The sequence below is a fragment of the Microcebus murinus genome, chromosome 11 (genome assembly GCF_040939455.1).
Source record: "Microcebus murinus isolate Inina chromosome 11, M.murinus_Inina_mat1.0, whole genome shotgun sequence".
Classification (NCBI taxonomy): Eukaryota; Metazoa; Chordata; class Mammalia; order Primates; family Cheirogaleidae; genus Microcebus; species Microcebus murinus.
In genome coordinates, this window is record NC_134114.1 from 30,057,991 (window position 1) to 30,083,613 (window position 25,623).

The following is a 25,623-nucleotide window of genomic DNA, read 5'->3' on the forward strand; positions in this document are numbered from 1 at the left end:
ATATTTCAGCAAATTTTGGATTTGCTGGGCTAAAAAATGCTATTCATATGAGTAATGCAAGATGCACGGAGATGATAATATTAGGTAAGTGGAAAGACTTTATGCAATTCTTTACCTGCAGACAGCAAGGTAGAAAACTTATTGTCTACTCATTATTGTATTTTTGTCACTTTCCATTACTTCTTGTATGTGTGTGTGTGTTTGTATGTATATATATATATATATATATACACATATATATGTATGTATTTAATATAAAAATTTAACAGCTACATTAGATGAAAGATTTAGAAGCTTAAACATTTAAAAAGTCCCATCACTGAGATTTTTTGGTTAATTTATTAACTCTAAGGGCCTGTTTCTTTCTTTTATGTTTAATGTACACACATTCACACAGTTCCACAGCAGCAAAGAAATCCTCACATTCCAAATATGTCTTAGTGAAGCATGATGGTTAGGAATTCTCAATATTTTAACGTTACTTAGAGCACCAGTAGGTAGGTTACCCTGGCCCTGTTCCCAGAATTTAACAGTAGGGGCCTTGTGAAATGCTAAACGATGTGTATAACAGTATTCAGGCTCTCCAAGAGCCAATCCCTCAAAACATTTGCTGCTTTGAAAATGTGTTCTTCAAAAAAATGGGCATATGGAACTTATTACTTAGCTTGGTGGAGTTCAGGCAGCCGGCTCCAAAACAAGCACAAAACCCTTCTGAGGACACAATCCTACCTAAAGGTAACAGGGTTTCTGAGACTGTCCTTCCCTGACCTAGGAGGTATAGAAATCTTATGGGAAATAGCAGAGTTCCAAATATTTTCCTGGGATTCAAGTGTTAGAATAGCACAAAACTAGGAAGAAGCTTTGAAAAGACCAAATAGTAAAAAGTCTATAAAATATTGGACCTGTTTTAGTAAATAATCCCTCAGTTGGTATGGCTTTATCACCCATTCTAGCACAGCCCTTGGCACATAATCATTGTCTAATAATTATTTGTGAACAAATAAATTCAGTGACATTTTACTGCTATAAATTCAAGTAGAGTTTAGAATGCATAGCTACATACTTATGGAAATTGGTGAAAGAGAAAGTGAATTCTTTAATCTCCATGAAAAATAAAGAAACATTTTCACAAAGAGGAAAACAATCAAAAGAAAGACTATGATTAGCTTAACCATATTTTTCCCTCCCTGTTGATACCTATGTCACCTGGATTTTAAGAGAATAGTTTTTTTTATTTACATATTCTTAATATTTAATTGAAATATTAAAATATCAAAGGAAACTGATGGATAGAAGTTATGAAGGATTAACTTACTTTTCTCTGAATCTGTACAACATTTACTATTCTAGTTATTAAAATAACACCATTTATATTAGTAGAAAGGACAGGAAATGCTATTATCAGTCATCGCAGACAAGAACAGAATTTCGTTTTTGAAGCTGAAAAGCCTCAAACTCCTTGCTGTGTTTTATTATGCATAACTGAAATTCTTCACAGTTACAAAAGTGTAAACTCCTTTTGATTGCATCAATATGTACTTGGAACCAGGGGATATGTAGGTCAGTCCTTGTGAAGGAAGTCTGTAGCTACATCTAAATTTGCTTTGAAGGGATAAATGGAAATCTATAAAGTGTACCTTTTTTTTGGTAAACACCATGAAGGCATTCCATTTTTTAACTTCTTTAGCAACATACAATGCATTTATTTTCCTTGTTGTAAAATCCCCCTTGCTTCAAATTTCCTGACAGTGACAGATTATTTTTCCTGGAATGTTTGATCACCTGAATAACATTGTATGTACCACGCTTTGATGGTTTATATTCTCCCTACACGATGCTCACTTCTGTTTATTACCTTATATTTTCATTATTTCATGATTTGTCTTTCATATTTTATGACGGCTTCCTTTGGGATTCCCCCCCACCCCTTAGAAAAATGACAAGAACGATCCACATAAGTCCATAAGAGAGGCTGTAAAATAAACATTATACCATGTGTGAGGTAAAAAAAAAAAAAACAAAAAACTGCAAATGGCTGTTCTCACTTTCTGGCATTTACACACATGGCCATCTGTTTGAGGGCTGTTTTACTTGGCCCTCTCCCAACATTTATGTAACTGGCCAATTGAAAGGAAATGACATCACCAAGTTTCCTGAAGACTGTTGCTGGAGCCACAGAAAAGTTAGGAAACAAATTGCTTAGCAAAGAGAAAGATGTTTTTCAAATGTCTCTTTTCTTTTCTACTTCTTTCTAGCATTTCTAACATTTCTTCCCTTCCTCTGTGCTTTCTGTGTTAACACCTCTCAATATTTTCACTACTTTGGGGCTTCTACTCTTTGGATTGTGAGGGAGTTAGAGAGAAAAACATGCTCTTTGTTGGGTCTTTCTATACAATCTGGTCAGAACGTGCTGACAAGGAAAGAGTTTTCTGACCCACTTAACATTCAAGAATGAACTTGATTGACTTCTTCACTCCAGTGACAGCAGATTTTGAACCTATAGACCTAGGCCTGGAAAAGAATGGAAATAATTCTGACAAGATTTAAATTGTTCTGCTACCAGGGAGCTGTTTCAAATGCCCCTCACAGCTCAGACCATAGAGCATGACTGATGAAGAGGAACATTGGAAAGTATGTCATATATGTTGGCAACACCAAGAAATCAAAGCCAGGGAGGAGAGGGGTATTTATAGCATAGTTTACAGATCCTCTTATCCCTGAGTGTCTCAGTAATTTGTGCCACTGGACCAAGAGTCCTTTTATCTGATTCCAAAATTAAGCCATCTCTAGGGGAAACCTAGCAGCTGCTTTTAAGGTTCACAATTGTATTAAAAAAAATTAGTGTTAGAGGAAATTAAGTGTACCTGCTGTTCAAACTTTCTTGGGAGTTCAGAGCAAAGAGAGGGTTCATCTGAGCAAGAATCTACATAAGCTCCTATGTTAAAAACTTTTAGGAATTTTTAAATGTTTTCATATGATTTCAATCTACTTGTGGTCTCCTACTGCACCAGAATGTTGGAGTTGCATTACTCCGAATCAGCATTCTTCCAAGTCGGGATGAGAGTATCACTTAAAAACTGTGTCCTTTTAACACTGCCTGGATTTGTTTGAAAATTTCCCCTCCTCCTTGTTTTCTCCTCCTCTTTTCCATTATCACCATGGGCAGTAGACACTGTTGATGCTCCACTAGATTTCCTTTGCCAGCTGGTACATCCACCCCCCAGTTGTTTTGAGCTCTTTCCAGAGGATTGCCCTTTGCTGGTAGGAGCTGCCTGCCAGGGAGGTTACAATGCCACCATTCCCTCCACTCTCCTGAGTGTCCAGTGATCTACAGGCTTGTGGGTACAAATGCCTGGCCACGTGTCCTCAAGGTGAAGCAAGTCTGTGGTGTGATCGACATTCCAGTCTCTTGTGCCATGGTTAGACTTTACATGTGACCACGTCCTTCCCTGATTCTTTCCCTCTCATTGTCCAACTTAATCTACTTCCTTTAGTGTTTTTCCTAAAGATCACTCCTTCCATTTATCACATATATCTGAACCCCTTTCTCAGCTTCTGCTTTTAAGGATCCCTACCTAAGACACGATGATTATCAACACTGATATCTGAATGATGAGCCTACAAAGTCCTAATATGCAGGAGTTTCAAGTATGAGGAGGGTTCCTATCAGAGTAGACAGCAAAGCAGGGGTTGCATTTGTGAGTTTGTGAGTCGGCATCAGTATCTGATGGGGAAATGTTTTAAGGTGAAAATTTAAGAAAGAAGGAAACAATGGCACTTAGGTTACTTGACAGAATATAATTAAGTTGATAGAGATTGGAGAGGTAGATGGAAAAAAACTGTTGCTTGCATTTAAAAAAATTAACACATGATTGAAGAAAATTCGAAAAACAGAAAGTGTAAAAATAATATCAAAATCACTTATAATCCTACTGCTCAAATATAACCAATATTTTGGTACATTTCCTTTCAATTTCTATCACCTACCTATCTATGTATCATCTATGTTTGTGTTTTATTCATATGTATTTACTTATATACATTTATAAATTGGAAATTGCTATATATACATTTAATATCCTTCATTTTATTCCTCAACCTTAAATATATTTTTATGTCATGTAGTACTCTTTGAAAATCTGATTTCCAATGTCTGCATAATATTTAAGTCTATAGCTTTATCATAATATAAATACACATATATCATCAGAATATAGGTTCTTTCAGTCCTTTGGTATAAGAAATACTAGCCTTGTACCTGAATTTTGGTCTTCATTTTAGATTTACATTTGTAAGCTACACTTATTTTGGTGGTATTATTGGGTCAAATGTATAAATATTTTAAATAACTAGCCAACTTAGGTTCTAAATTTTGCCAACATAGTGCCAATTATTTTCTAAAAAGGATATATGTCAATGCATAATTGCTCCAATAGGAATATCATTTTATAACACTATTATCAACATTCCATATTATTATTTAAGTATTTTGGCAAATTTTATAGTTAACATTGCATTTCTTTTTTTTTTTTTTTTTTTTTTACTTTTTTAAAAAAATGTGGTTGGATCTTTTTTCCTCCTACTTAATGATGAAAAGCTCTTTTTTGGGGGGGGGGTAACTTTAAAATAAGCTTGTTCCTGATTACCTGTTTTCTCTTAGTAATACCTTATTCAGGCCTAGAAGAAGATGCCTCAAAGAAACCCTAGGTTTCAAAAACATAAAAACAAACTAAATTGTTAGGGGAGGAGGAAGGAAAAAGGTAGTCAATCAACCTATTGTTTGGGGAGTGTGAGACCACAGCAATGAGTTGAATTCCTTCACTCTGCTAGAGTAAATTGGTTCTTTATTTCAGCTGAATTGTCTTGATATGTTGACATAACTACATCACAAATGCAACTATTGAATGTTTTTGTCTTAGGGACATGTCATCTCCAAATGGACATTAGTGCATACCTGAGTGATCCAGGAATTTTGCTCAGCAGTAAGACTTTGTAACAGTAAGAGTGTAAAAGTCAGTAGGGCATAAGCAAATTTAATAGAGTTAGAAAATATCACATGGCAAGAAGGAGCATGCCGATGGCTCAGTGACAGCGAGGAGGACTGAACAGGGAAACGTGGAAGGCAAGGAATGTGGAGAGGTGCAATGAACAGCCATGCAGGGCTTGCCATGCAAACATGGGAAAAGGGAATGGACCATCTTCAGATTTCTTCTAGATCTCCCAAAAGATCTCTTATAAGACTGGGTCTGGTATATGCGCCAAGTGACATGCTAGGTAGGGATGTGATGTTTTAATGGTTAATTCACTCATCCAGTATGTATGCTGTTATAAATAACTCCCAAATTCTTTACTTGTTTGATTTACAGTCTTGAACGAATGGTACATTTGTGTGTTTGCTGATATATGACATGGGTTTGTGTGCAGGTGACTGCAGTAATAAAATATCACTTGCAATTTTTAATGACTTATGTGTTTGTCAAGGGCATGGAGACTGGAAGAAAAAGAAGAAAGGAAAGGAGAAGTGGTAGAGAACCAAAGGGGGGAGGGGATCCCTTGAATAGATGGGGAGGAGGGAGAAACCAGGGAAAGCAGGTGGGACAAATGCCTGCCAAAACTCTGCTGCAGGGAAGGATGCTTGGGTGTGAAGCATACTCAAACTCCCTGGGACTGAGCAGGTCATTTTGCATTTGCTGCTTCTTTGATACCCAAGCCCCTCAATGGTGGTCTTCTCCAATGAGGCCTGTATTAATATTATTAATTCTTTGTTTTTTCATTTAAATATGGTGCTGCTGTACTTTTTAAAAAGTTGTACTTTGTCTTAGCACTTGATGCTCATAACTGTAATGGAATATTTTTTACAAACAAAATAAAATTTGGTCTTCTTCCACCCCATCCCCATATCAAAACTAATTTGAGTAAATTTTATTTTTGAAAAACTGTTAATTCGGTCAAGTATTGGCTTTTGACTAAATCGTGTCATTTTAAATGGGATGCTCTGGTATCATGCAGAGTGTTATTTTATCCTTCTCCTTGTTCTTGCCTTTTCTGGTCTACCTATAGTTAAACTGGGAAACCCACTAAGCATTTATCTCCCTAGATAGTCATTTCTGTGTCAAGAGGAACCATGTAAACTTTCATATTCTCTCACTTATAATTTAGAAATATAATATGGCTTAAATGTGAATTTGAGGCTCTTTAACAGGTAGACACCATACTTTATCAGTTTCCTAAGATTTGATTTCTATAGATCAAATTTTTTATGTCAGGAGCCACTGTCAATTGGTAAACCTGAAGGCCATTTCTGACTTGTTCCTTGGCTCTTTCAAGCCATCAGGCCACAGAGTTATACCAAGATGGTGTCTGAGAAAGTGACCATGATTTAAAAGTACTTGGTTTTTACACCTCTTTTTATAAGAAGTAATAATGGATATGACTGTTTAAAATGACTGGTGACATAAGAATTAAGCCTATGACTATTTTGAACTTTCCTGTAGGAAGATTTTAATGAGTTGCCCAGTAGACACTTCCCCTGAATTAATGCAATGAGTGATCCAAAAGTCTACATACAATAAATACATAAAAGACACACCCTACTTTAGCTATGTGTGGTTATACTCAGCTATGTATGTATATGTATGTATCTATACATACATATATGGTTTTGAAACACCCTACTTTAGCTATGGAATGGTATATAAGTGTATGTATATGACTTAAAAATCCTACGTTACCTAGGTGTTAGTTTTTTCCCCCTGACCATATAATTCTACTTTAAATATGAAGTAATGTGGCTCAAAATATTAATTACAGAAGCCAAGCTTCCCTTAGTTATGCAGTGACCTTCCTTCACCCCATCCCCACGCCACTGCCTCCCACTCTTATTTATGTGCGCTTGGCATAACCAGTTTTCTTTAATGAAACAGAGATTTCCTTTCCAAGATAGGAGTGCAAGATCCAGATTGCAAATATGAAAATGCTAAGGAGTAGTGTTTGATTTATTCAAGTTGCTTTCTTCAGCTATATGTTGTCTATGTGCTGCCATTTACTGGTAGCTTAAGAGTCAATTCTTTCAGCAGAATTGTCTCCTATCTTTAGTGGAACAAAAATGACCACTAAGTAAAAAATATGTATGAAATTATTTTGTGGAGAATCTTTACCCCTTTTTCTCTTTTTGGTAGTAGAAGGACCTTTGTCTTGCAAAGGCAAAACTAGCAAGAACTTTATACCTTTGGCTTAAACATTAAACAGAAATGTATCTATTTAAAATTTTTGCCCTGACTGAGTAGATAGGTAGGTGGGTTTTGGTTCAGCCTTGGAAAAAGGTGGAATGGATTTTCTCTGAGTATGAAGTAGACAGAGGGCACCTGTTTGGTGCTTTCATGACAGAGGTTTGATCTAGAGGAAGTGAGAGGCTTTAACCCTGGCTTTTACCCTCCTAAAGAATTAAAGGAGGGTAAAAGTGGGATGACAGTATCTGACACTGGACTCCTTATTGTTTGTGTCACAATTTAAATCATTTGTTCACCGTTGGTCACAAGACTTCTGTCTCTATTCTGTGCTACAAGTGAATTCTTTCAAAAAACAGGAAGTTGCACTTTAAATAATTGCAGATTTACAGTGTGACTACCGGGCTGATCCCAGCTTTTGTCTCTTTGTCGTGGCTTTCCTGTTTCAGTCTGAAGGAAGTGGTGAAGAAAGAATGAGAGAGGGCCGGAGAGGCGACTCTATTGCAATGCTGGGTCAGCCTGAGCCTGGCTTTGCCCTAGTGAAAGAGTGATGAAAACACTTTAAACACTTGCCAACAGCTCAGTAGAAAATATTTGACATCTCACCTATATCAACAAGCAAGAGTTAAAGGTTAAATCGCACACAACTCAAGTGCTGGGAAAAAGGATATGTTTATGTCATCAACTTTCTTTGTTCTAGGACTGTCCTATGTCAACAAGGAGACACATTCCCATTCCCTGGTTGGAGTCACCAGGACAATGGAGACTGATCCACAATTTGTGCATGGGTGGCAAATCCCCTTCTAAGCATTTGTAGTTTGCTTCTAGTTTCATGGGCTTCTTCACAGTGTTTCACCTGCTTGCAAATAAATATCTATTTAGGACAATGTGGTTGATAGCCTCCTCTTTCTTCACCCCAATACTTGAGATCCCAAGTACAAGGTTTAGTGTAGGAGGAAAATCTAGGAAGGGCAATGTGTTTGCTTTTTATACACTTTCTGTATTGATTCCAGATTCAGGGGGCACACATGCTAAAATCCTTTGGGTGTGTGGGGCCAGGGAGAGGTAATTTACACAACTAGTCCTCACACACTATGAGGCTGATGATAGAAAGAAGGACCTTTCTAGAGAGGCATTTAGTAGTGCTTTTTACAAGGACTATAATGAAAGATTGGGTAGCAGATTTCTTGACCAGTTCAAGAGAGATTTGAATTGAATTTGTGAAGAAAGGAATATGTACCTAGGGGAACAATGCCAATCTGTTGCCATGGAGACAAACGGGTGTGCCACAGAAGGAAAAACAATAGTATAGAGAAGTGATTCTTATGTTTTGGTGGCTAAGGTCCCTTTTGAAATTGTGATGAGAACTGTATGTATCCTACACTACACTAAAGTTTGTACCCATGCTTCGGAGACTCAGAAAATTTTTTATGACTTTGCATAGAATTCCTAGAGGTCCATGGACCCCAGTGAAGTGCCCCTGACATAGAAGGTCCCTGTACCCTGCCCAGAGGTATAGCAAGCAGCCCTGTGCCACCTTATAGTATTTTGAGAGTTACACTAAAAGTCAATAAAATAAAATTTGGACTCAATACTTGAAAACTACAGTAGTTTTTAGGCCTTATTATTTGGTGTTTTAAAGAGAATCACACATTTTTATTAAACTATTTTTGATGATGCCTTCCAATATAATTGGCTCCCTTTGAAATATAATTTTTAAAAAAGTATTTAAAAACATTATTCTGAGAAGTGGTCCACAGGCCTCCTCAAACTGCCAAAGGGGTCCATGACAAAACAGTTAAGAACCTCTAGCAAAGAGATGATGAAGATAATTTTTCACTGGTGCACTGTCTAGCATTAGAGGTTGGTGAATGCGCTGGAAATGCTGTAGGTACCACTGGGCTTACATGAAAGGGAGACAGCCTAGCAAGGGTGAAGATGTTCTGCCACTCAACAGAGGATTCTATGAACTGGTCAGATTTGAAGGCTACCTGATTTCACTGCTAGAATATGGCAACATCTGCCTGGAGTAAACTGTTTCTGCAAAGTACTTCTCAGGGTACTTGAAACAAACAGAGACTTCCCCACATTTATAAGGTTGTGGGTTTTTTTTTTTTCTGCCTAGTGGCAACTAAATGCTGTGAAGAGTATCAGAATTTAGACTGAGACTGTCTTTCATCACAGCATTCCCATGTGGCATGGTGTGGCTGTGAGCGTAGGGAATCTATAGCTCTTATCTACCTCTGACCATCAGAACCTATAGATCCTACTAAAAGAACCTGACAGTTTTAAGCAGCCAAATTGTCTTTTGTTGTCTGCCCCAATTGTTTTTTATTGGTTTTAGCTTTAAGCATTGCAGTGTTTTCCATGGGCAATTGGCTTGTTTTGACTTTCAGACACTGTTAATCTTAAAACTGACTGTTTTCTTTCCTCTTTGTGTTAGCTGCTTGATAAGAGTTAAATCTGTTGACCTCCTGTAGCAAGTATATACAATTTCACAGCCTAACTTTGTACTTGTATTTTATTCCTAGGAGGCAGCGTAGTGAATGATTAAGGGCATGGGCTCTAGAGACAGACAACTTGGGTTCAGCCCTACTAGTTACTAGCCACGTGCACTCGGATATGTTAGCTTTTCAGTTTCCTTATCAATTCTCATAGAGGTATCTATGATTAAATGGGCTGACACATGCAAAGTACTTTCAGCAGCATCAGAGCCACAGTAAGAATAAAACAACTGTTAGACATTATTACTGGCTCCATCTTATTTTTCCAGATTACTTTTTATTTGCCTCATGTTTTAATTACTTCTTTCCTTTTATGTTGAAATCTTACTACTATGCAAAATGATTTTTTTGGTAAAGTTCCTTAATTCCATTTGGGGGCCTGAGAGCAGTGTGAAGGATGGATTTGGAGACAACGGCATTGGAAATAGAATATAAGAACAATCTATAGCAGTAACATTCATCGGGTGTCGGGCAGGTGGGAGAGGGGAGAAGGGGATAGGTATATTCACACCTAAAAGGCGCAGTGTGCACCGTCTGGGGGATGGACACACTTGAAGCTCTGACTTGGGTGGGACAAAGGCAATATATGTAACCTAAAATATTTGTATCTCTGTAATACACTGAAATAAAAAAAGAACAGTCTAGTTAATAGAAGATAACAGCTAAAATAGAAGCAGTAGGGATGTGGAGGAAGAGAGGTATTTATGAGATTAAATTGGTAAGACCTGGTGACACATTTTATGTGAGAGGTAAATATAGGAAATCTGGGGTAGCTCCAGTTTGATAGCTGGGCCAATGGCAGTACCATTAATCAAGATCAGGAATACAGGAAGTGTCATGAAGGTAGTAGGGGTGGTGATAAACAATCATTTAAGTTTTAGCCATGTTGAGTTTGAAGCTTTTCGTAGGAAAATTTAGTGAAATTGAATAAACCTCTAGAAATAAACAGCTAGAGCTCAGGAGACATTAGGAAGCTGGATGTATTGGTTTAAGATTTAGCAAAGTCTATATTTTTTGTTGAAGTAATGATTATAGGTAAATTGCCCAGTGATAAAAGGCCAAGGAAGTTTGGAGAAATGGGCTTGAAGACAAAGATTGTAACTTTCCCCTTTGTATTTCCAGCACTTAGCTTAGTCCCTGGCACAGAGAAGATAAGATGCTCAATAAACATTTGTTTCCTAAATTACCAAATGAATGAATGAATGAGTAAAAGAAAGCCTCAGAGGAGACTGAGAAGGAGCAGTTAGAAAGATGACAGAGACCTAGGAAAGAGTGACTTCTTAGAAGATAAGGGAACAGAATTTTGAGAATGAAAGTACAAAAATAAAAATAAAAAGAATGAGGGTACAGTGAGTATTTTGGGGCATTGGATGACATTAAACTGAGACAGTAAATGCACTGGATGTTAAAATTAGGACTAAAAAAAATCTCAGGAATATGGAAATCAGAGTTAAATCTCATTGCTGTTTACTAGGGATAAATGTAAAATCCTAACTTAGATTCAGAAATCAAATGCATAAGTACAAGAAGTAGATGACCTGGTTTAATCGCATTCCTGGGGTTTAATAGTATGCTGAAAGTTCAAAATAAGTCAATACTGGAGCCTGACTGCCAAGGTATGTAATTAGGTGATGTTCACAAAAATATCCAGTGTGGAAATGTGGTGATAATAATACCTTAGCATATGTCACAGATACAATTTGGAACAATGCATTTCAAGAGGAAAAATAAAGCTGTAGCATTTGCAGGGACTGATAAGCAGAATTAGGAAGAGTCTGGAAGTGAATTTTCATTCACTTGAAAGTTGGTTGAAGGAAGACATAGCGGAGACATGGCATGTCTTCTCTTCATGCTGAAAAGAGATCAATCTTCTCCTGTGTAGTCCAGCCTAGGCCAAAGGGCAGAATTATAGAAGTTATAGAGTGAGAGAATCCAAATCACTTTGAGAAAGAATTTTCTGCAACTAGGTCTGGCTCTTATTGGAATTAGCTGTTAGTTGGGAAAACAGTGAACATTTCCCTTCTTTTATTCATTGGATTAATGTTTTGAAAGCATCTACCAATGATCCCAAGGCACATATACTAGGTAATAGGGACATATCAGTAAAGTAGAGATATATGGGTCCTGCCCTAACGGAGGTTGCATTGTAGAATTCGTTTATTTATCAAGGGTTTATTGGGTTCATGTTGTGGGATAGACTTGTCCTATGTCCCAGGGTTATGATGACAAAGGTTTCTGTTCTCATGGTCTTTATGGTCTTTGGGGGAAAAACACATCAAACAAATAAATCTATAAATATACATAAAATTACAGACTGTATGATCATGTGAGAAGGCCACAGCCACTGGAGCCAGGTAAACAGAAGAGATGGGGCATCAGGTGATTTTAGGGAGGGGGCAATAATCAGCACAGGCAGGTCTTGTGGGTCTTTGTAAGAACTGATTTTATTCTAAGCACAATGAGAAGCCATTAAACAAATAGAGGACTGTGATACAATAAAATAAAACACATTAAAGAAAAGGGAATCCTTTGGATTCTTTGTGGAAAATGCATTAGAGAAAGGACAATTGGATGTGAAGAAAGAAGGATCCTGTTGCCTCAGTCTAGATGAGTGATGATAGTGTTTTGGAAGAGGATGGAGGCAGTGGAGATGGAAAGGTGTGGATAAATTAAAAGCATAATTCAGAGTAGATTTAATAGAACTTGGTTTGAATTACATTGACTTGATGCAAGGAGTTAAGATGAGTAGAGTTTCCAGGGCGACTCTCAAGATTCAAGTTCCTGTAACTGGAGGGACTGTGACACTATTTTCTGACACAAATCCTTGGAGAAGCACCATGTTTGCTGATGGTGGGAGATTGATCATGAACATGATTTCCGTTTGGATATATGACATTTGGGATGAATGTAGACATCCAAGTGATATCAGTTGGAATTGAATAAGGGTCAGAGTCAATAACATGTTCCTTAGGGACAGGCCAATTATATTACTAGTGGTTCAATAGGGCCATTTGATACTGCTCTGTCCCCCTTCATATTGGGAATGGAGGAAGATTTGAAGCTCAAATATTATGCTCTTATTTTGTCAACAGAAACTATGTGGCACTGACTTTTTAAAACCTTTTTTGTTAGGAGGAATTCAGACAGAAGCTTTGCTACGTGTGTTGATTCAACTCAGAGCTTTAAAAATGCTGATTTTCCAATTATCTGTGGTCTCTTCCTTGTGGTATTTATATTCCTCATCTTTCTTTGTACTGAGAGTAATCTCAGAGACTTTTTTTCCATAATTAAGATGTTTCCTAGAGATCTGATTGTTTCCTGGAAAACTGAGAGAATTCATTGGAATGTATGCTGCAGATATTTCTCCCATAGAATTATATTATATGTGAATCTCATACCAGAGGTTTCCTAGAAGTCATTAAAGGTTATTGGCTTTTGATAAGATTGAAGGTGGATCTGAGAGAGAAGTTACAGAAGATAAGATAAGCATTCCTAAGACTTAAGGTCTACGTCAGTAACTAAGAGTAAGTGACAAAAGGCCTTTCAATAAACACTTAAATAAGGAGAGACATAAAAAATGATGAATGTTTTAGGTACTAGTTATGCTAATTACCCTAATTTGATCATTACATATTGTATACATGTATCAAAATATCACTCTATATCCTCTACATATGTACAATTAATTAAACATCAATTAAAAATAAAATTTTAAAAAAGAGAGAAGGGTTAGCCATGGAATTAAGTGATACTGTTTAATTATTTTCCTCCTACCACAATAACAAGTCATTTTTCTTCATATAGTCTCTTGATCCACTACTTTTCCACTTGATCTAACAACGTAGCCTGCCACTTTCTTTCAGTCCATCATCGGCCATGTGGGCTATTTAAATAGAGTCCTACTTTGGTCTTTCCTCTCTGCTGCCCTCCTGCACTCTACCATCAAAGTTAATTTTCTAAAATGTATCTCTCATAATGTCTCTCTTGTGTCCCCAGTCCTCCACTCAGTCCACAAGTTACAACAGTAAAAAAAATCTCATCCCCTTAGGCTGATAGTTAAGAATCTTTGTAGGTCTCAACCAATCCTGAAAAATGTGTTTTCCTCCATTCATTGTCCCGTAAACACTCTGCTTGCTTATGCTGTTCCTCCCTCCTGGAATGCCCAACTTTTTTTCTGATTTGCCCTTCTACTAAGGTCAAGACTGAGCTCCACCTCTGGGAACACTCCTAAGACAGCTGATCCTTACAGATTAGGCATCACTTATCACCTGCTTCTTTATATGCTTATGTACTTTCTACCTTTATATGTCTAGGATTTTGCACTGGGGGCATTCTCTGCTATGGCAACAGAACCCCACTTACGATGCTTCCCTGTCCCAGCTCTCAGCAACCCTCTCCACAGAGTGCCTTGATGCCTGACCTGAGGTCAGTGGGATCTTTGAGGTCATCTATATCTAGATTCAAGGCATTTTCCAGTGAGAAAAGAACAAAGTCTAATTTGAAAGGCTACATTTAGAAGTAGGAATGAAGAAAAACAGCTTTTGCCAAATGCTCTAAGAAAGTATTCTGTACAATAAAATGTAAGGCATTTCTCTTTCTCTCTCTCTGTCTCAATTTTGAAAACCAATTTTTTCATATTTTGTACTGAATCATATTTTCTAGTTCCTTCCAGAATCTGTTTTTCTTCAGCTTTTTAAAAATCTAAGGCCCTTTTCTTCCCTAAATAATCTGAACAAAATTCTTTATTTCATTGTCTGACCATTTTTCTCCTTTTAGTTATAATACTTGATTTAATTTATATTTGTTTATTCCTTATTTATTCATTTTATTCATTCATGTGTTCTTACTGGGTCAAGAGAGATCTCCTCCTTTTCTTTTTCTTCCCCCTAGATAGTTAAATTCTAAAGGCATTGACATTTCCATATAGAACACATGGTGTATTCAGGTTACCACAGAGAGATTGCTTCTTTTTATTCTTTATGTTACCTGGCAAGTCATGTTATAACTTTTTATATATTTTTCATATTGTCTGAATGTTTATTTTGGAATGGAAGATAAGGTTTCATTATATATTACTTTAGAATACTCAGGTTTGCAGTCAAATATTCTATATTACGCACTAGCTTGATTTCTGTTTTTAATGGCTTTGAGCTTTCTAAATCAATGCATGTTTTTGTTTCTTTTTGCCCTTGTGGTCCCAGATCCAGTCTTTTGTGTCAGGTGGTCATTGCTAAGGGAAAATGTTGCCTTAGCCTATTCACACGATTGCAGTAAACAGTATTGCAAAATACATACAGGGGATATAGGGCTTTGCCATTTTTAGTGTAAATGGATGCCTTTCCTGGCAGTGTAATGACGTCAACTCATTCTCAGATGAAGTAGTAGTTTCCTTCCTTCTGACTAAAACAAGTTCTTGTCTTAACAGTTTTTGTCCTAATCTCTTAGACACTATTTACTCAGCATTATAATAGGGGAGGGATAAACTCAGGACAATTGCTTAAATGTGAACTCTATCTGTCCCAGGAGAGGAAGGAGGGAAATGGGATACATAAAATTTAGGTGAATATTTTTCATGCCAGTACTTAATCATTCCTCTCCATCTTGGCAGCCATTTTTCCCTGACTGGGACCAGATTAAGTCAAGACCCTTCCGCCTTGAAAGATTCCCAGGCTGCAAATCAAAAATCCATTCATTTGAAAAGTACTACATTTTGTTTTTAAGGCATGGTTTGAAACTGTGTTCTATTTTTCCCCTTTTGTCCAGTATTCACTCTACTTGGATTTTGAATGTACTGTGTATTGGTGACGCTTTCGTTAGCTGAATAGCCTGGACTGCAATTTGAAACATGATAGGCCTGAAGGTTTCTATACATTTTGAGATTCCAGATTTTACCTTGTCTTACCTTACTGTATTTTCAGGAATCGAGCAAAAGGATAACAATAACAATAATAATAGCTTAATAGAAGCTAATGTAGCAAGATACTGTTCCAACCACTTTATATGTATCATCTTAATTCATCTTCACAATAATCCTATGATGTAAATGCAATTGATACAATATCCATTTACAGATGATTACACTGAGACACAAAAGTATTAGGCAATTTGCCTAAGGTAGCCCAGATCTATCTAGAGCAGCCATGATTAAAAATGGATTTCATTTCTTATTATTTTAATTACTATTCCATAATAAAAGCATAGTGATTAAAATGATAAGATTATTTACATTTGGTAGAAATGACAATTGATTAGAATAAAGGATAGAATTGATCTTCCAAATTTAGTTAGTATGATTTCTGGAGTCCCCAAAATGCTTGTTGAGGTCAGGAAGCATCTATTGGATGTTAAAAGTCTATGCCTCTACTTTATCCAGTAATGTCAGGGCTTTAAATGGATATAATGCAGATACTCCAGAGAGGCATAATTCTTTCACTTTTGTGAGAATATACAATTCAAAAGAGAATCTAGTGGCAAGGTATTAGAGAGTCAGTACAAAGTTTGTTATGAGAAAGGGAATTTTTGAGAGGGAAAAATGAAGTGTTTTATACTAAGTTCATGGTGAAGGAATTATATTGCTGACAATGTAGTTGATACTCATTATCCACTTGAAATCATTACTGAAATAAAGAAGTAGTCTCACTGCTTACTTGTGATCTTTCCATTACTGCGTAGATTTGGAAATACAAGCTTTGGAAATTCAGGCCTTATATAGGTTACATATTTCTTCTTAGGATCATATGTATTTTAACGATAGTGGCAATAAGTTGGATAGCGGTGCCTGTTCATGGAAATTGGTCCAAGAAACAGGTCATTGCCCAGTGTGAATAATGGAGAGGAACAGGAATAGATATTAAGAATAGCAACCTGCTTGGACTTTTAACATAAAATAGCCTTGCTTTGAAATAACCTTGAATTATGCACTAAACAAGACTTTACTTCACAACCTAAAGAATGAGAATATATAGACTAATATTTAAAACCAGTATTTGAAAACACTTAAATGTATTTTTCCAACTACCATAATCACTGCTTAACAGAATTCTGATATTTTCCCTAAACCAGGTCCTTCTACTGTCTTCTCACAGATATGGAAGCACTCTCCCTGGGAGGATGTTGTGCTCAATGGCTCTTTAGCGGCTTGTCCTTTGCCCTTTACAGTTATGACATGAGTTAATCCCCACAGCAGCTCTATGTTATAACTGAGGAACAGAGAAATTAAATAATTGCACCCGGGCCACACGATGAGTGAGGGGAATTGAATGTAGGCAATTTTACTCCGAAGTCCAGAATTTTAATCACTATCAATCTGCTCTTTTAATTCTGTTAACTAGTTCTGGAGTAGAGTTCTCATGATTTTAGCATAACAGTGACAAGAACAAACTCCCATCACTCCACAGAACAGAACAAACAAAAATAACCCACCGTTTTATAATAAGATTTCACTAAAAAGATCGCTTGCACATTCCAGATAAATCCAGCGGCTTACAGGTCAGGTGACTCTCACCCTACAGCTAACTCCCTCTGCTTTGTCAATATAAATCACAGCTGGATCATTTTTACAACCTATTCTTAAGGGGAAGGGGCACATTTCAAGCATATTTGAGCAGAACTTTTAACCAAGTGTGATTGCCCTATTTTCCAGGAAAGAGTAAAGGGCATTAAATGTTTTAAAAACCTGTTAAAAGTATCAGTATGTCACTAGGGGCTTACATCTAACTTACTCCATTCAGTCTTCCCAAAGAATATGTGAAGTAATTATTATTATCCCCATTTGGAAGATGAGGAAACTGAGATTCAAGAAAGACTCACTAACTTTCCTGAGACCACAAAAAACAGAACCAAAATACAAACCCAGTTTTCTTTGTATTCAGAACCCACATCTATGATTTTAGAGTGCCAAAAGATGGCTCTGTTGAGTGTGGAATAAGGTTTCCAGTTTTAAGGGCAGATTTACATTAACCCACCCAACTTCATATATTCAAAGATGCAGGCGGTGTGGTCTTGGGAAAGGCACCTTCTCCAGAGGACCTGTGCAAGCCAATGGATGTGGCAGGCAAGTGAGGACTCAGATTTCTAGCTTAGTGTCTGGGTAGATGGTGGTGATATAATCTGCTGGGAAAATTGACTACAAAAGAATATGATGAGGTTCAATTTGGGACATGTTAAGTTTGAAGTGACATCGGAACTTATCAACGAAGCTAGGGCTATTGGGAACAGAGCTCAGGAGTGAAGTCTAAGCTAAATTTAGGAATACTCAGTGTATACATGGAGATTTGAGTCTGTGAGTGGGTGAGATTTCTCAAGCTGCTATTTAGGAAGAGCCAGGGACCAAAGATAGAATTCTGTGAATTGCCAAAGGGCTGGGAGCCGAGAAGAAAGAGCCAGTGAAGGAGGCTTAGAGCAATCAATGAGATAGGAAACATTTAGAAAGGACCAGTGTTTCTGAAGACAAAGCAGAAGAAATTTTCATATAGAAGAGAACTGTCAATTATGTGCAATAATAAAAACAATTTAAATAGAATGGAAGCTGAAAAGGGGCCACATGATAAAAATATGGTAAGTCATTGGGAGTATATTGAAGATAAAAATAAATGTGTTTTATTAATGGATTTTCTAGACAATGTTTTCAAATAACAAACAAAGCTAATTTTTCCACTGTGAACCAACTCCCATAGACCAAGCTAATTTTTCACTGTAAACCAAGCAATAAAAGCATACTAAAAAGAGAAAACTTGCTAGTAGGTAATTAGGCTATATGTCACATCATCATTTGAGCTGAGCCAAGTCACCTGGCAAGCTTGAGGACTCACAAGGCAGCCTGTATAGGTGAAATAGAGTGAGTGAGGGAGAAGGATGTAGAAGACGGAGTCAGAGAGAGAAATTTGAGGAGAAAGTGCAGGTTCTGAGAGATCATTATATGGACTACAATCTCACTCTGAACAAGATGGAAGCTTTAGGGGTTTTTGAGTAGAGGAATGACATGATCTCATTTACATTTTAACAGGATCACTCCAGATGCTACATTGAGAATAAAGTATGGGAAAGGTGGAGGAGAAAGCAGCAGTTTGGAGGCTACTGGGATCCCAAATCGAGATGATAGTGGCTTGGACTCAGATGCTAATGGTGCGTATGGAAATAAGAAGTCAGATAGCAGACATATTTCGAAAGCACAGCCCACAGAGGGAATACTAGAATAGGAATTGGAAACTGTGCACACCCACAACTTTTTTTTTCTAGGATTTTTTTTTTCCAGTAAAAACTGGCTGGCTGAAGGCAGAAGCAGTGCTGAGATGGAATGTGTTCCAGACTAGGAGAAATACCACATAGTTGTATGCTAATGAGAAAGCCGTAGTAGTAAGGAAGAACTTAAAACAGGGGCAAATGGCCAGAGTCATGTCCTTGGATAGACAAGAGGGAGAGGAAGTCTGCCAAGTGGAAAGAACGGCCTCTCCCGCATAGTGCTCTGTGCTCTGGCCGTTCCCCATTGTCTCATGAGCAGATCTCTTTTTAATCTTAACAATTTTCAAGGACTATGTATGTTAGCAGTTGTACTCAGAGTACCCACTGATGAAGAAAAGACAGAATTATGACTTCATTATCACTTAAAACACCAGTTAAGTCACATTTAAGAATATGTAGTTATGTGGGAGGCATGTTGTTGTCTTTCAGTCTGTATTCAACATTTGGTGCCTATATAGACTAACATAGCCCTGGAAACCCTAAGGATTCACACTTACAGCCCACAAGTTGGAAAACCTGTTTCAGTAAAACTGCAAAACCCCTTGTTTATTCAATATCCCCGGGTGCTTTTGTATCTGCTGTTTCCTCCAGGAGGCCCTTTCGAAAATCTTTTATTCTTGACATATTTGTTCAAGAGAATATGCATTTAATTGCTTAGATGGGACTAAGATGTAAAACAACAACAAAAAAATCTATATGAACTTTCTCATCATATTTCAAGATGTTTGCTCTTTCAGCAAATAATCTGACTTGACATTTAGAAGCTTGGAGCACTGGGGAAGGCATTAGCATCACATCCTATTGTTTCTGCTGTTTATTATGACAGTTCTCTCAGTATAACCGAAGAAAGCTTTATTCAAGTGAACATCAACTTCGCTTTCCTTTGAACTATGACCTTAAAAAACCAATCTCTTAACTTCCTTTGGGGAGACATGTGACTGACTGCCCTGTCAGCAAGCTACTTTTCCTGAATCTAAGTTATTTCCTTTCCTACAGAGAAAAATTGCTGTTATCATTTCCAACCCCTTTAGCAATGGCTCTTTTTATGTACAGTAAATCATTTTTTTTTTTGTAAAGTGCATGTCTCTTCCTTTCTGCTTATTTGGTCAAAAATTGTTTATCCTAAAGAAAAATGTAAGGATATAAGCACATTTCATGCTTTGTGGAAAAATCAGCACTTGCAGAGATTTCTGATGCAAGAGACAGCTAACAGTTCTCCAAAAGAGTCTACTTTAAAACATCCATTTTAAATATATAAACACAAGAGAAACACGATCTAGTTAAATGCAGCATAACCAAGTATTTCCCAATTTCTTTGTCTTATGACCTTTTTTCAGTTTTTATTCTGCATAATTTTTCTCTGACATTTAACACTGGAACTACTTCTGTCTTGCTTGACATTCCCTCTTGCCTTGGCTTTGGGATGCTGATCCATCTTGATTTTTCCTCTTGATGCCTTTTTCTTGGCCTTCTTCACTAGCTCCTCTCCTACCTCTTTCAGTTCCTTGAATGCTCTGCCCTTAGCTCCCTGCTCCCTTTTTGCATACTTTAACTGGACATGCTTCCACGCACCCAACTAGCTTCATGCCTCATCTGTTCACTGACTGTTCCACATTTAGCCTGGACTTTTCTCCTGAAATCCAGGCCCAAATGCCTCCTGATAAGCTCCTCCTAGATGTTCTGCATCTCCTTAAACTTACTGTGTCCCAAGCTGAACTCACAATCTTCTTCTCAGCCAGTTCTTCCAGTTCTTCCTGTATATTCCCTGTCTCAGCAACAATATCGTCCTATCTTCATACACCCAGACAACCCAAGCTTAAAATCTCTGAGTCATTCTCAATTTCATTCTACTATTAAAGATTTCTCATATCTGTTCCTTCTCTTCCTTCCCCATTGTTACATACTTAGTTCATGCACTCACCAACTCTCCTCCAGATTATCAGGGAGTTAGCTCCTAACTCCCAAGTTTCTTGACTATTCCCTATTGAGGTCAGAGACTATTATTAAAATGGCATTCCATGCATGATTCTTTTGCTTTACACCTTTTGACAATATCTCATTTTGCATACATAAAAATTCCAAATCCCATAACAGATGCTATAAAGCCATTTACAATTTAGACTCAACTGACTCTGCAAGGCCCAGCTTTTGCCATACTCACACCACCCTACTGCCAAAGGCATGTGACTAATTGCAGCGTAATCTTTGTATCTTTTTGTCCTTGCATGTGCCATTCCTATCTCTACTTGAAATGCTTTCCCCTATTTTCTTTTTTCCACCTAATGATTGATGCCATTCATTTTTCAAGAGCCAGCTCAAATACCATCTTTGAAGTCTATCCTGCCTTCTCCAGGTGGTGTGCTGTGCTCTCTTTCTGCTTGTGCCACCCTCAGCCCTACCATCACTCTAGCATTCTGGGGGCCTGAACTGAAAATATTATACCATAGAAAAGGGCCATTTAGAGAGCAGGGGGATATATTTTCCTCTTCTTTATATTACAAGAGTCTATCATCGTATTTGACTTGTGGTAGGCATTTAGTTCTTATTTGCTGAATACATTGAATGAATGGGTGACAATGAAAAATCTTAGCAGTGGCCCAACTGATTTCAAATACCTATCCTAAATGTTTATATGATTACTCTGTATTTTCTTTATTCCAAGGAAATGCATTTACCTTCAACCTGTGACAGGCTATTAGTGGGACTCCTGATATTGGCAATTAGGACTGAAGGTTGAGGACAGAGGAGAATTTAATGCCTGCAATGACAGTCACTAGAGTGAGAGTCAAAGGTTTCTAAGAGGTGATGGATGTGACCAGCTACCACCAGCCTCCATCCTTTATGTAATAAGACTGGGAATGAAATGGAGAGGGACAGATCTGAGGATTGATCATTAAAATGCAGTGTGTATGAGATGAGAGAAAATTTCCTCCCCTCTCTGTAGAGAATGGAAATGGGGATGCCTGGTCTATCTTCTTCAAACTTCCTGAGGTTTCACAAAGACTGTTGTGTAATTTAGTTACCTAGTTGGGCATTTGCTGAGGAAAAGGACTTGTAGATTTACCTGTATGTCATAGAAGCAGGGGACATTAGTCTTAGAGAAAGAAGAGATGCAGGGGACAGTGTGAACTCACTCTGTCTCATAACCAAGATAGGAGATTCCTGTGGTTCAAGTGCATGCTACTTAGAATGTAGTTGGGCTTGTTCAATCCCCTTTGCAAGACAGTTTACCACTTATAAGAGGCCATTAAATATATGGCCTGTCATGGGAGTTGAGAAGCTTAGAGAGGTTGAGGTAGATTTCCCAAGTCATTGGGGCCCCAATCATACCTCTGTTGCCCAGAGGGAGCCAGGATTTTGAGGCTTGCTTTACAGAGGATATCTATAACCAGGCTGTGCAAGCTAGAGACAGCAGAAACCGAGAGAGAAAGGTTATGAAAGCAGCCTGTTAACATGACACTCTTTCCCTTCTCTGTCCCACCTCTCAGCTCGATACCCTAGAAGGGTATCTACAAAGGGAATGCGAGGTTGTATTGGCCCTGAGATATGCTCCCCATTAGCAAGAGTGCTGGTTCATGCTTGCACTGGTAAAGTGGAAGAAGAGAGGGGGCAAAGATAAATTCATGTCTGACAATTTAACATGTCCGAAGGCTTAATATCTGAAAACAACCAGAAACTGTGGTGCTACCTTAGGTGTCATTAAGAGATCTACTACCCAGAATTAATACTTGGTATAGTACAATTGAGAAGAATGATTTAGAAATATAAACACTTAACTCTGATTGAGTTAACACTGCTTAATAAATTAGGTACTTATGCAAGCACATTTAAATTAATAGAATCTCTGCAAAGAAAGAACAAATTTCAACCCCAAACATTATCAACGCAAACCTTCCATTACTGATGTGTCCCTAGATCTAACAGGTAGCACCCATTCACTATATCCCTAGTGAACTCTCTGGACATCAGAGGCTGGGCAGACGTGCCCTTGGAGGACACACAGGAATGCACAGTCTTGTTCTAACTCAAAAGTGTTCATAGCATAAATACAAAGCAAAGATGCATGCCAGTCCCTGCTCAGATCTCAGAATAGCTGATATGTTAGCCCCTTTTCCTCAAGAGCAGAAATGCAAAGTATTTCATGATGCTATGGGATATTAACAATCATTTCCCCCAAAATTCTTCTGAGAGAAGACTAGGCCATTCTTGAACTACTTCTGTTGTATTGTCTGTCTGTTTCCCCAATGCTTCTACCTCCACTGCATAGATATATACCACACACTATACCCCTTGCTTGTTGAGTCTCCTCCTGCCTGCCCGCTATTAGTTTCACTCTATTTTCTGGACAATTTCTTGCTTTCTCAAATCCTTTTCTTACAATCTCTCCAAAAATCTGAAGTGCTATGCTCTAGTCCATATACTATTAGCCTTTAAGGTGACCCATACAATTGGTCAGAGAGGTTTTTAATTTTCAACTTCTTCCTTGAAGTTGCCTCTTCTCCTTTTGAATCCCTTATGTTCCAGACAATCCCATTAATTCCTTTTTCTCTGGGACTCGGTTCCCCTGAATGTCGGTGTTTCCTTTGGCCAACTATTCCTGGAAGCCCATGTATACTACTTCTGGGAGGCACACTTGACAGTAGTGTGCAGATGAAAGTCATAAGAAATATATACAAGACTGGGGTGTGCTCAGAGCAGGGGGCCTGAAGAATGGCTCTTCTGTTTACAACACACCCAACAGGAATCTCGGGACACTGTCATGAGGGACACAAAACTTGTGGCCTCCCTATGAACAAATGCCCTACATGTGGAAAAAAAAAAAAAAAAAAAAAAGAAATATATACAAGAGACATCAATAAGTGCTCTAGTAATTTCTACACGTTAGGTTTATGTTGATGCTAGAAGGAACCAAGTAATCAGAGGTAGACAAACTTGAGACTTGCTTAAAATATTAATAATCATTTAATCCTTAACTTGGTGTGGAGTCACAGTGTGTGGCTGTAACGTAGGACTTCAAAACAAACCAACACAAAGAGGAGCAAAGACTGGTTTTAATGATAAGCAGTGAGTTTGGCTTTCCTTGCTTCCTCCCCCTCAATTTTTAAATAGGCCCAAGCAATTTCAAAACCAGAATGTACTGAACAGATAAGTAATTTTGGCAGCATCAATAAAACTTATGTGGTAAGGGTAGGTAAATTTTGGTGAGGTTGTTATAATGGCTCTTTTGTATGCCCTGGAAGTCCCATTTTAGCAACCATTTTTTTCCAGAGACTTTGGGATTACATTATGCAGCATGAGATATGTTTCATTACCTGGTGATTGAAGTGTCATGAAATACTGTTTTACTTTGCAGGGTTCTGGCAACTTATACCTAAGACTTTTTTTTTTTTAATTTAAAATATAACATGAAGGCTTCACATTAAAATAAGAGGTATAAAAGCTGCTAGTATCTGTAAATATTTCATTCTTCCAGTACTTTCTGGTTTCAAAAATGAAATGTAGAGAATGTTGACTGAATTTCAGAAATCACCTTGGTGCAAGGAGAAATCAGCCAGTTTCTTTATCATAATAGCTCCCCCTGTTGCTTCAAAGTGAGGCTTCACTATTTCCTTTCAACTTTTCAGGGACTCTGGAAACATGGCTGGAAAACATTATCCTCAACTGAACCGTAGCCAGGAAAGTCTCAGGAGGGAATTCTTTCCTGACATAAAATTAAACCTGGCTTCAGCATATCTTAGGGGGGGAAAAGGAGGAAAACTTACTGTTGATGTTTCTTGGCTTGGCTTTCTTTCTGTTCTTAAAGCAACATTATTTTTAAAATCTGTAACAAAACCTGTCATCTGCCAAGTCGGCCTGAGTCTCCCAGCCTCTCCCAGCTCAGGTTTCTAAGTCTTGCCCTGATCAGTTCTTTTGCTCCACTCAAACTTTCATCACAAAGGGACGCCTTTTAACTTACCTACAGTGGGAGCAAGTAGACGTCTCTCTCTTTCCGGTGGAAGGGAAGCCGGTGCTAAACGTTCTACAGAATTCCAGGCACCGTGGCCCCAATGTGGTTGGTAGGGAAGCTTTCAGCCGCGGAGTAACCAGATTTCCAGGTGACTTAGTCTTTCAGCCTTGGTTCAGGAACTATAGACCCCAGGCAATTTATTTTCAGGTCCAACTGGATCCACTACTGATTTAGAATACCAAATCTGGAAGCTGGGGGTGGAGGGGGCCTTTGCCTCCCTGTGCCTAGGGTAGGTGATTTGGTAGAGATTATTGTATGACCTGGAGCCACTGGTCAGAGATGGCAGGTTATTTATTCACCCAAGGGCTTATGTTGTTAGAATCATTGAGTTAAAAAAATAAAATAAAAGAGAATTGCCTCCGCCAGAGCACTGATGCCCTTGTGGATAGAAGATTTCTTGTATCTCAGACAGATTTGCCAAAACTAGGGGTGGTTTGGGGGGTCACACTCTTCTCTGGCATGATTTTTTTTCTGTTTCCATCAAAAATAATGACTTAGAAACAGCCCATGGGTGTGAGAGAACTGACACCCTCCTCACCCCAAGGAGCTCTGTAGGGTACAGAAATGGTCATTGTAGGTCCTTGGATGTTCAAGGAATTGGTGTCTGACTCTGAACCTATTATCCTCATTAAAATGCTTTTATAGG

General features: G+C 37.9%; 1 protein-coding gene and 1 non-coding gene across 2 annotated transcripts in view; one reads left to right on the forward strand and one right to left on the reverse strand.

The window, feature by feature from the left end:
- DAB2 (DAB adaptor protein 2) overlaps positions 1-25,194 on the reverse strand; it is a 172,734-nt gene extending 147,540 nt beyond the window's left edge. Inside the window, exon 1 of the mRNA XM_012783228.3 lies at positions 24,927-25,194. The gene's annotated coding sequence lies outside the window, so the exon portion shown is untranslated. The remainder of the gene's footprint in view (positions 1-24,926) is intronic.
- Positions 23,651-23,779, forward strand: LOC142874217 (small nucleolar RNA SNORA11). The gene has a single exon (XR_012922030.1). It is a non-coding gene; the product is annotated as a small nucleolar RNA SNORA11 (small nucleolar RNA).
- Positions 25,195-25,623: the final 429 nt, after the last annotated feature.